Source organism: Ptychodera flava, chromosome 5, assembly GCF_041260155.1.
Source record: "Ptychodera flava strain L36383 chromosome 5, AS_Pfla_20210202, whole genome shotgun sequence".
Lineage (NCBI taxonomy): Eukaryota > Metazoa > Hemichordata > Enteropneusta > Ptychoderidae > Ptychodera > Ptychodera flava.
In genome coordinates this window covers 27562668-27575089 of record NC_091932.1, presented here as the reverse complement: position 1 = coordinate 27575089, position 12422 = coordinate 27562668, and the positions used below count along the sequence as shown (strand labels likewise).

Sequence of the window (12422 nt, the reverse complement as noted above, 5' to 3'; positions counted from 1 at the left end):
AGACTTCCGTAAGCTATAACCCTCATGATGTTGGTGGAAATATTTTATATCAAAGTTTAATGTCAGGAATAGGCCTAAACAAAAACTGTCAACAGAAAGATTATGTCGGCGTAACTTCTCTCGCATTCAACAATTTGTTGAAGTGGGGAACGGAACAGAGCGGTATGAAACAACTCGAAAGTCGCACTCGTAAATGACAAGTACAAAAGAGGGTATCGATTGACGATTGAAAGTGGTAAAGCATAGTTTACAGAAAAGAGTGAAAAATGCTAATTTATAATGCTCTTGAAACAGAGACGTTAAATTTGTACAGCGCGCCTTGAGCATGTCCTACGCGCACGTAAAATGACCTCATCTGGCACGCAAGTTGGGTGACTGTTGAAACACTTGCAATAAAAAGAAAAAAAGAAAGAAAGAAAAATTCTGTTGTAATTATTCGCATCGTTAGCTCAGTCCAATACATAAGGAATTTAAATACAAGCCTTTTTTTCTGAAGTGTGTCGTATTCAACGACTCGAGGCAAGCTTATACTGCGAGACGTTCCCGATTCCTGAAGCTAATACCTTGGGGAGCGGGTGTTATCAACTCAAAAGTAGCTCGTAAATCGTACCTACTTTTATACTGACAGGCAGGTGGGTATCGATTTTTTACAACAATGCAGGCCTAATAACTGTTACACACTTCCGCCTTTTGTTTGGTCTAGATCTACTTCTGACAACAAAGGCAATTCGACCTTAGCCCGAAGGTCATTCCATGTCACTGCCCGACACCTTAAACCCGAGGGCCATAAAATCGACCCGCCACTGACTGTACTTTTATATGAAGGCGGCCTACCTATCAACGTTTTGCGACAGTAATTTCTATTCTCACTGCGCAGAGACACTTGTTCACATGATTGCGGCCATGACGTTCAGTACCGTCTATGATTAACGGTCCGTGCATCATTCCACCCGTTTGCCCTAGGCACATTCCACCGTCTGCTACCACGGCTTGCCAGCATGCACTTCGATAAGTAGAAAATGTTTGATGGCGCTATCGCGATAATCGGCAATAAAACGATAAATACAAGCCTAACAATCAATATTACAGACAAAAGTTTTGGACTTTACGATTTCTCACAGAACTTCCTTCATGCGGGTTTGATCGTACGAAGCGCTGCGGTGAACGTCCAGGCTGCCACATTCGACGTTTGCATCAAACAAGAAAACATTTTTCAATGTTGTTTGAACTTTATAGCATACACACGAAACGTTCGAATCATCGTGGGACGGTACAGTAGGCTATGGATGTAGAAAATAGAATTACATCCATGAGTACACGATGGACGATGACCTCAATTGCGTAGGTGTGCTATGAAAAAAACAAAAACCTCCGTGGAATGTGTAGTGTACTTTTCTTGTGAAAAGCACTTAAAAATCTCACAAAACAGGGGGATTACGAGCAGCCTATCCACAATCCTTAGTTTATGGCTCTATAGTTATTTTTACTAGTGTTTTGCTGACATCTGCGGGGGGAAGTGAGCCAATATTCGAAGCAGAGTTATTAATATACTGATAAAACGATCATGCAGTACTGATTACGTCACTTCCGTCCGTTGAGGTCAAATCCAGTACGTGTTTAAAAAGTTGGGTAGGGGAAACCCGACATTTTTTTGTGAAAGAATATAGCAAGACTTTGCATCAAATATTCATCTCATACTATGTAATCGTTTGGCTTTATTTGAGAGAACTTTGCTGCCGAAGTGTGTTCTCAATTTTAGAAATACGCAACACACCTTCGCAAGCATGAAGTGGCAAGCGATAATTCGCTCGGCCTCATTTCATTCACAAACATGTGGAATTAAAACCTTGATATCACCTATGCGCTTATATGATAACCCGTGTGCATGGTTATCTTGTTTTGCAGCTTATAACAACAACATAGGTAGGCTCACCCGACGTGTGGCTGTAAGCTTAGTTTAAGGTAGTAAGCTTTACGCGCCTCGAAACTGACTGACTTAATCTTTTGCTCCAGCGTCAGTTGTCTACAGGAAACTTTTGACCATTTTCTTTCAAAATTAACAATAAAAATTTGGGATCAACCACAAATTTTTCGTACTAGAGAGACAAATTTCCTAGATTTATATTACCGACATTTGAAATTCAAAATGGCCGCCACCTGTGTGTTTTGCTCTGCCGTGATGGGGAAAATATTCAATTTTCAGAATAAGCTGTAACTTTACAAATATAAGCTTCAAAATGAGCCCCACGAATGGCAGACCGATAAGATATTGTAAAAGTTTGGGGGTCCGAACCAGAGGCGCATTCTATCTTAAACCCTATTGCAACTTCAATCGGGTCGCTCCACGGTGATAATATTGAAAAGATGGAAAGTGTCGTCATGACGTCAGCCTTACGCCCTCTGTGCCGAGGTGTGATTTTTTCGCGAGGGAAGGTAATTATGCAATTGACCGGAAAACATGTGTTAGTACTCTTCATTCACACATGATTCTAATATTTCCACAATTTTGCGAAAATTGAACAGCACAAACTTAAACAAAAATTATAACAACATATATGACTGTCACGGTGTCTTCAAAACATGCTCAGCCTGTAAGAATACAATTTGTCGACCAGACGACAGGAACAGAAAAGCTTGCGTTGAGCATCGATTTTTTCCACAAATAATCTACAGTATCATAATGGTGACGTATTTTACCAAGGAAATATCCGGCCAATTTGAATCTACACACGTTTCCATTCACACAGAAAGGTAAAATAAATACAGCAGGTCACTTGATTTTGTCGAAGTGAAATATGTCGTCTTTTGGATCGAGATGTACACAGCGGGTAACTTGACACAGTCAAAATTTGAGAGGCAATGAAATATTGTGACGATCAAGTACGGAAATAGAATATTAAATTTCCCCGAGTAACTTGAAACATACGTTTCCTATAATTAATGAGACTGGGTTCGTAATTTACGTGTTCTCACCATATGCACAGGGTGTTGTTCATAAATAAGGATTTTTTGAAAGCATTTTCGTTTTCGTAAAATTTGAAGCGGTCTTGATGAAACGTTGAATACATTGAATACATCGCCATCTTTTCACAAAAAAAATCCCGACATGCACTATTAATGGTTTTATCGAGGGATTTAGATGTAAACTTCAAAATATCATACATGTATGTTTTAAGCTGGCAGAAACAGACAGCTCGATTATTTTTCTTCGTGGTCTATATAAATTTGCTTACCGTACACAAATGACTGGTAAATATTCATAAAAATTCCTGAAATTACTCATTTATTTCTTTGCATCACAAACATCTCGACGTTGCCAAAATTCTTGTTGCATTTTATACTTCAACAACGCTGATAAATGGACTGTGGCGCCAAAAGAATTCGATATATACACGGATTTCATTTTCATAACAAATGTCCCAAGTGAGCGTAACATACTTCTCCCGTGATAGGTCGAGTTTCATAGCTCACTGAGCACTTTGTAGTTTTTCGCAGTTTGTCATGATAGATTCCCGCTGGCATTTCAAATACCGTTTTTTTGTGTCGCCACATAATTTAGATTTGTGAAATATAAATCATGCTCCCAATGAAAAAACCCCAACTAGGATGCATCTCTTTCCAGGAAAGTGTAGCTTAAGCAATGCCCTGCTTCAAATCTTGGCTCCATCCCTCCCCAACACAACAAAATCGATAGCTATACGAATCCGCAGCTCTAGCGTTTCGCAGCATGACTGGCACAGAACGGTCCTGAGTTAAAACGTGGAAGTCTTGCACGCATGCGCAAGACCTATAGCACGGCGTATCTGAAACTTTTCACCACCATGGTTTGGCCCTATCGCATTGTATATCAATGGAGAAAGGTGAACCTATAAATTGGGAACTGGGGTGAACGGGTTAATATAACAAGTTGTTTAACATTCACAGGGACGGTTGAACTGAAGTCGAGCTCCCCCACTGGCACTCGCCCACGCGAGTCGTAATAATCTGGAATGTTAAAATCCATGTTTTGTCTGACTTGTTACGCTGTATTTTCATCCAGGAAGCGAAAAAGGGAGCGAAGTATAATTATCATGTTTCATAATGTAACTCTCTCGTGAATGGCGACTAGTTTCATATGATGTCAATTTTCGGTGATTATTTTTTTACTGCGTGTTCTCTCAGAGACTGGTTTCACTACTCGCACTGATCGACTTTGTACTTGTTTTAAGTCGACAAATGGTTTCCCTGAGGGAGAACGCTGAAGATTATGGGTCTAACTTAAAAATTTAGCGGGTAAAACGAACTGCCAAAACCATGGATGCAAAAGTTATCTGTCGGTGCTGTGCAGAAAACGGGGGTTCTTGCAATTGACCTATGTTTTCCGCGCCTTCACTTGAAAAGGTACAGCTGGGTGTATTTAAGATCAACTTGTTCATATAACAAAGTATTAGACTAAACCCGAAAGATGGTTATGTGACCTTTGACCCTTCGATAGTGACATGTTATTGCAATACAATGTCTAAACAATAAGAAACATTGTCGGCTGTACAATTGACATTCCTAACACTGGGCGACTGTACTTGGTCACGCGAAAATTTAAAAGAACCATTCTGTACACTGCAGGGTTTAATTTTAAAGAAAAGATGTGTTACAATCGGAGAGTGGTCAGCCGTGTGTTTCTAAATATGAACTCATGGTGTGTGTATAGCATACACATGAACTAACCATTAGTGACATAATAAGTCACATACAGGCAAGAAATCTGAATATAGGCATCAACCAACAAAACTGCATTATCGGTGTGCACACATTTAGCATCAGAGTTGGAACTGTCGTTCGCTCGGGCAATCTAATTTGTTTTTATGACTTGAACTATAGATCTTACATCTTCTTTTGGAGTTTCTTTTGGGTTTCATGAATTGATTGATCGGCATATCACAGACGCTGTTGCTGCAGCATTTTCCGATCGGCCGTTAAAATTACACCAGATACACGAACAGCTGGCGTACGCAAGGATTTCCACCTGGAAATGAGCACAGCGAGCCTTGTGAATAGGTACTGACTATAAAAGCTGACCTTAGTTGACCCTTTTCACCATCGCAACATCTCGGCGCAACTTGAACGGCTTTCTCTGAGCAGCTAAGCAAACAATACATTAAGTTCCGACCTACATTCAACACGAATGCGCAATACATGTTTTGAAGGAAGAACGACACAGGCTGTATGGTAAACAACTCCATCGATTGCGCACATCAATTTGAAACCTCACTGGCGTAAACAAAATCCAAAACCTTGGAGTGTTCTACTCGTACATTGACACCACATCAAGCTCGATGTATCTATGCAGTGCCATTAGCCTGCCGGACACAGTCTTGCTGACGGACATTATCAGGATAAAGAACGCGTAAGTGTGATCGACACGCTGCGAAAGATTGTCACAGCAAAGGTGTTCGATATACAAGTAGAATTTGTCAAAATCCCCGAGGCTTTTAAATAAGGAAAGAGTTCCTTAAGGTCCACAATTTTTTTCTTAGGTGGGACATACGACTTTTAAGTATGCTAACCCTAAAACTAACCCTAACCCTAACCCTTAACCCCTCCAAAAGTTTTATTTGGTACGCTCTCAAGGAAAGCCCGCGATTAAAGTGATTTCCAGGTATGAGAGGGCCTGAAGGAACTCTTGCCCTTGGCAAATCCCTCGGTTGTTCCGTACCGAATTTTGGGGCGGGGAAGACAAACGTTAACATGGGTCCACATATCGAGCAATACGGGAAGTTTTGGGATACGTGCCGAAGCACACGTAATCTCGTATATGTTTTTTTAATTTGCCATTTGCACGGAACTAAACGAGAAAAGCGGAGTTGGTCGCACGACGAATGTGCGGGCGGAGGATGAAACAAAAGAACATCTGCGATTTCCTCAGAGTTTATATTTTCCGTCTTCCGGTGACCTGACAATATTACAGCATATGTATTGGAGGCATCCCAGACTACAGCTTGTCAAAGCATGCCTTCATTTTTGCGTGGCGTAACGTGACGGTGCATGCATGGCCAGTTCAAGAGTTTGACAGTCTACATTCTGTTTGAACTAGTTCAGGTACCGGACAGCCTACCAGACAGCTAACTCAGCAAATTTCTCTGCCCATGTTATCCTGTACAAGTGCCTGAGAAATGCTTCCGGCATAAATTGCGGATTTTACATTCTAAGTAAAGGCATATGCGCGACTGCATTTTGTTTTTGCGGGTAAAATTTATTTGAAGTCTTACAAAGTTGAAAATACACTGCTTGTATTCATAGATTCCAAAAGCCGCGGTTGACAGTTTTTAAATTGCAATTTATCTTATATTTAATCTGGCATTACAACACCGCTTTAGGGTCACCGTTTGACAGGGGAAGGTCACTGGTGTCATCTGCTTTGGAAAAATTGTGTATCACCAAACTTTAAACAGCAACAATGGATTAATAGAGAACACAGTCAAATCGTTAAACATTGCCAAACGTGGGCGAGGGTGTACCAGTCTGCCAGTCACTCGATGGCACCCACATCTAGGCCATTTGTTTGGCGGGGTCTATCCTGTCCGTAGTCTGAAATATCTGACTGGATCAACAAGTTCTCCTCTCCGTCAGATGATATGGCATTTTTAACATCGATCTATGTCATTCCTGGCCTACGTATACCCTGCACTTTTGACGCCATAGATGCAACCGTCCGCGCCAATGTATGTATTTGTTCACATGCATCATCGGTCATTGAACAGCGACGGAGCCCTGATCGAAAGAACTTCCAAACCAGAGAAGTTCTACCAGTAGTCTAGTTCTGTCACTAAAATACACTTCCTTGTCCTTCCTACATCCGAAATGCCCAGTCAACTTGTCAACGCATTATGTCCAACGTTGACAACTGCTCTTCACACTGCACTGGACATTTGTCAACGATAACATAGCATATTGCGCTCAGTGTTTTATAATGTTCTTCTATATACTTCAGGGTGACGAAGAAGAAAATTTACAAGCACTTATTTCCGTAAATTGAAATAATGAAAATATCATCAAAGGGGAAACTGTTTATCCCTTCAAAGAGCTCTACGGTGACGCTTGCATGACCACGGTCCACTAAAGAATCGTTTACCGAAATCACCCGAGTATGCCGCAGCTTAGACTTGGTTCAAGTCGGTGAATTTTAAAAAAATAAAATCATCTATAATAGTTTCTCTTGTGTCTCTCCTATTTCGTACAAACCTATCCGGAATTTGGCAGCTCACGCCAGGTTTTCCAGCGATTGAATGCGTCACGTTTGAGTCTGCGCAGTAGTGAGTTAGTTTCTGCCGGGGTGAAACTCCGCTGTATAGCGTTCCCTCATCGCGTTCACCCTACCCATCGCGTCCACTCACGCGCGCGTTTCACATGGAAGCAAAATACAAATCATTGCGTTCACTCCACTCAAACATTCACAAATCACTGACTTGAACCGAGTATGCGGCAGCTGGTATGCAATGACAAATCCTCAAATTAAGTATGTAAATGAAGGCATGCTTGAACGAGACCATGGCAACACACCCCTGCCTGCCTGTCCTGGAACAATGCACCATGGCAGGGATCACTACGACTGGTAGGCAGGTGGATGTCATGTTACCAGGGTAACTTTTACTGGTGCCCCCTTGGGATATCAATGCAATCAGATTAAGGGACAGAAGAAATGGTATACCAGTTTTCCCAAGTCATTTACCACTGTTACCAAACCCCCAGCAAAACACCAACTACGATTTTTTTTCTTTTCACAAGGGACAATAATTACGTAAATGTAGCACTTCTTGTGTACATTTGTAACACATTACTTGTCTAAGTATTCATAGTATAGTACGGAATTAACGAGGCGAAAAAAATACCAAAAGGCATGACATCACGGGCAGACGTTCTTTCCCTACAAGCGTCCGAAAGTAACGTGGAGCGGAGCATAACTTTGTTCGCATACAAATGCAACGCGTTTTGTGTAACCTTTGACCCCGGGAGGTCGTCAACCTGCAATGAGACACGTTGGGCTTATCCTCAGTGACGAAGTAAACAACATCAACATGACAGAGTACGCGACTCTAAGAGGTAACAGCTCTAATCGAGGTATTCCCGTGAAGAAAATATTGTCCCACTGAACATTTTTTGTATCAGCTTTATTTCACACTCCGACGACGATAATATCATAGCATGCATAGCACGCAGTCGCGAGAAAACAGGTGTTGGGGAGAGCGACACTGCACCGACGATGCGTTGGGAGAGGTCTGCCAGGGACCCTTGACACAAAGGGAGTTGGGTACTAGAGTAAGGGAGACTGAGGGGTCCAGGCCCTGCGACACTTATTCCAGCGTGAGCCGGAAAAAGCACACCTCGAGTGCGATAAAATGCCGCTCGTATAAAGTAACAACGACTGTTATCATACACGCTGAATAATCGAATCTGAATTTTTGCTCATAGCGAAAGTAAAGAGTCATCATTATTCACACATTCTTCCACCAATATAGAGTGATTTGTTTTGCATGACTATGCGATGACATAAAGGCAGACGTCCCCAGCCTCGTAAAACTTTAACACAACAAAAAATATCTCGTAATCTTAGGCAACAATGCGAAATTTGATAAAATAGTTTGTTCGACTACTGGAATCAAAATTAGTAATTACAGGACTAAATTTGATAAAATCTCGCTAAAACTATGTTTCTATTACTGTTAGAGTATTTCTCGAAAGTCTAAAGTATATACATGCATGTATAGACTGTTCAAGGACGAACGATATCCAAGTTTAAAGCACGCAGCTAGCTGCCGTGAACGCATTATCTTTTCCGTGTTCTGCGAAAGTTGCGATTCAAATAGGTCTATTAAAGCCCTAAGGGCTCCGAATAAAGCTCTTCTCTGGACTGCCGAGGCCTAAACTCTTAATACCGTAAATTGTACCGAGAATTAAGGCCGAGACTAAAATCGCGATAAAAATCTGTAAATTTTACCATTGCATTGTTTTTTAAACCTGAATAGTGCAGCAGTCTGTTTGTAAAACCTTGCTGTTAAAGTTTTAAAGAATTCCCATTGGCGAAGCTTGCCATGTAATTCATCTGACATTTTGAAGCTTATTTAAGATATGTCTGCATCTTTGACAGTTGCAATTCACACCATTAAATTTGTGTTCGAGGGAAGTCATAATTTTATATGTCATGTTGTCATAGAACTCTTGACATGTGACAGGACTTAAGCTTCACACGTCTGACAGGTGACATGATCAGCTTCCCCGGGAGCCATGTAATGTCGTATAAATCAACTGTCAGTGACTGCGGTCTCAGGGCCACACTATCGTAGGAAACAGGTGAACGGAAACCAAGAGTTAATACAGCATTGCAGTATATGCTAGACGACCTTCAACCCTGTCCGATGACAACACTACAGGCGCTGATCGAATATTGCACTTCAGCGTTTTATCAAAGCTCTGTTTTCAAACATTTCGTTTGCTTGCCAAGTCAATGACTCAAGACTCAACACTTTCCTTTGCGGTTTTGTCAGTGTTATCTGATGGCGATCAGTACAAAAACCCCTTGTATGATACACACTGATGGCACAGCATTGCAACATCCAGGGTTATAGAGGGCGATGACCGCGTCTCCACACATCACTATGAAATGAACACCGTTCAACAAGGATCCGTACCAAGGCAGCCGTCTGGATTTAAACATGCGTGTTCGCCAAGCACTTTGGCCTGAAAGGGTTTCTCCAATTAAAACTACACAGCTACTTCACGTTTGTGCTGGTATGTCTGTTAGGGAGTTGAACACACCCAATCGCTATGTATGTAACATTTACACAGTGGTGACACCATTTTTTTTCGATTCGGAAAGAGGATTATACTGCGCTCCTCCACTTCACCTCCTGTCAAACAGAATGCCCTCGTAATTCTCAGATTTGCAATTCTTTTGTGCTCTATCACCCGTGAGGGCTCAAACAACTTTGCACGGTGACCCCTGATTTTGAATATTGATTTGATGACGGAATGATTGAAAGTTTCATGGATTAAACTTTGAGCAAAAGTTGAAGTCTTTTACTTTCGAAGGTAGAATGCGCCTCGTGGACGGATACTGTGACTCTCAAACTTTTAGTTCTTTTCTGATCTACCACTTGTTGGGGTTCATTTTAAAGCTCCTGATGTAAGAAAACTTTTCACCAGCTTAGTTTTTGGAAATTCCAAAATTTTATTTTTCTCCATAGAGTTAACACAGAGATGGCGGCCATTTTGAATTTCAAATATCGGTAAATCTTAGGTAATTTGTTTCTCTAGAACCAAGATTTGCACGGTAACCCCCGATTTTTATTTTTGATTTTTGAAAGACAATGGTTAAAAGAGTCATTGAGGAAATTTTCAGGAAAAGTTTGTCATTCACTTTCGAGGCGCATACTACATTACAAGCAAACAAACAATCTCAATTGCTGCAGCAATAAACTCCTAAAATCATGTACACATTGTAAACATTTTTATGCAAGGCGAAGTTGATGCATATATTGCTAGACAATACAGAATACGGCTTTAGATAGTTTCACGACCATACATGATACTACAAGCAAGACCCTACGTATCCGCAAAATATTCTCACGGATCTCAAAGTTTTAACTCTCTCTCTCTCTCTCTCTCTCTCTCTCTCTCTCTCTCTCTCTCTCTCTCCTCTGATGATAAAAAACTGATTGCCCAGTTCTGCTATGGATAAACACTATTCAGAGATAAAATTCCCCTCTATTTTGATATGGTCATTGCATAGTTGAAGCCTATTGTACAACACTGACGGCATCTTTTTAAACAACAACAAAGAAGAGCAATTCGGCAAAATGGCCTTTGACCTGACAAGTGCATTCACCTTGAACATTGTGATCGAAGGTAACAAACATGAAAGGTCTATTGACACTGTAAAATGTATTGACACAAATACATCGTTCTCATTAACCTTATTTTAACTGTTGTTATTGTTGAAGTATTGATTTCAGGCAAACAAGTGTTTTTTCTGTTGTTGTTGTATGACGAATGCCGCTACTGTTCCAATGACGTAATCACATTGTCGCCTCAGAGTCATGGCCGTGACATGCACACTGTCGGAAATGAGACATAATAAAATAATTGTTCATGGCAAAAAAACCAAACAAACCCGTTTTCCTTTCTTCTGCGATAATAGCTAAATATGGCACCTACGTAAACAAGAAATGACGTATGGTGTCTGGAACATGCGTATGCAGTGAAAGTGGTTGATTGTTTTTCCATGCCGCAGACATTATGATGAAAGGCCCAAGTCCGTTTTAGCGTTGACTAAACATTTCTGAAGGACACCCAACACTATTGTCTGTCATCGACAAGAACAGAATTTGATGAATTGTCACGAAGAATGAATTACCATAAACTCAAACTCCTCAGGGAAATCTTCACAAAAACAAGACGGAAAAAATTACTCTGCATGAAATGAGTTCAAACAAACAAACAAACATTTGAACCATAAAATATAGTAATATTTTAAGGGAGTCTGATGCGCATTGTAATTTAAGTGGTCTCCTAAGGAATGCTTCATTATATCTTGAGAGAAGGATTTCGGGATTCTAACTTGCACTTTTTTCGCGTTTCACAAGTTGACAAATTTTGATTTTGATTTTTTGGGGGGGGGGGGATGTAGCATGCATACAATTCTCTTCATTTATAAATTTTTGTATTGTTCTGTCGCCATGTGCATATTTTTTTTTCAAATATCGTTATAGCTAAAAAATTGCAATTAATTGCTCTGCAAATATTTCCCCGTTTAATAACCCCCCCCCCCCCTTCTGAGCTCTGATGGTTTCATCCCTGACATCTTTCGGAGATTGAGTCTCCCTCTGTTCATGCTGTTGGAGAACTGAGCGCGTGCTCCCTTACTCGTTGACTCGAATTAATCATTGTGCGACATTCGCACAATAGACAGGAAACACTGCCTGACGCAGCTCATCAGTGTCGACTGAACTAAGTATGTTCCGTTGACTGGGACAGTCATTTTCCTGCAACGTCCATCCAGAATGCTTCGTGGCGAGAAAGAACAAAGAGAGAGAAATTCGATACACCACGCACGTGGTGAGTCGATGGCTCACAGGTTTTGCATCAATACTAACATTTGTCCATAGACGCTGTTTACTTTTCACCTTATCGTCCTATGCCGCCCGTCGTGGTCAAAAAAAGACTGTATTGTTTACAATAGTGTGATTCAACCTTGAATAGCGCTCCTGTCAAAAGAGCTGGTCGTTTAAAGCGCAACGATGACGTCACGGCTTTGCTATTTGGATTGGGAGACAGCCGAATGCTTGTCTCTGGGTGCCCGAGATGTAATAGGAACACTAAATTCAGAGTAACTTCATCGTTTGTTTCGGTGTTGTTTTAGTACTACCATACGATGTGTACTCGTCGCCGTT

At 41.0% G+C, this 12422-nt stretch overlaps 1 protein-coding gene across 12 annotated transcripts in view; it reads right to left on the bottom strand.

Moving 5' to 3' along the window:
- LOC139133413 (uncharacterized protein PF3D7_1120000-like) overlaps window positions 1-12422 on the bottom strand; it is a 51032-nt gene that overhangs the window by 26715 nt on the left and 11895 nt on the right. The window lies entirely within an intron of this gene.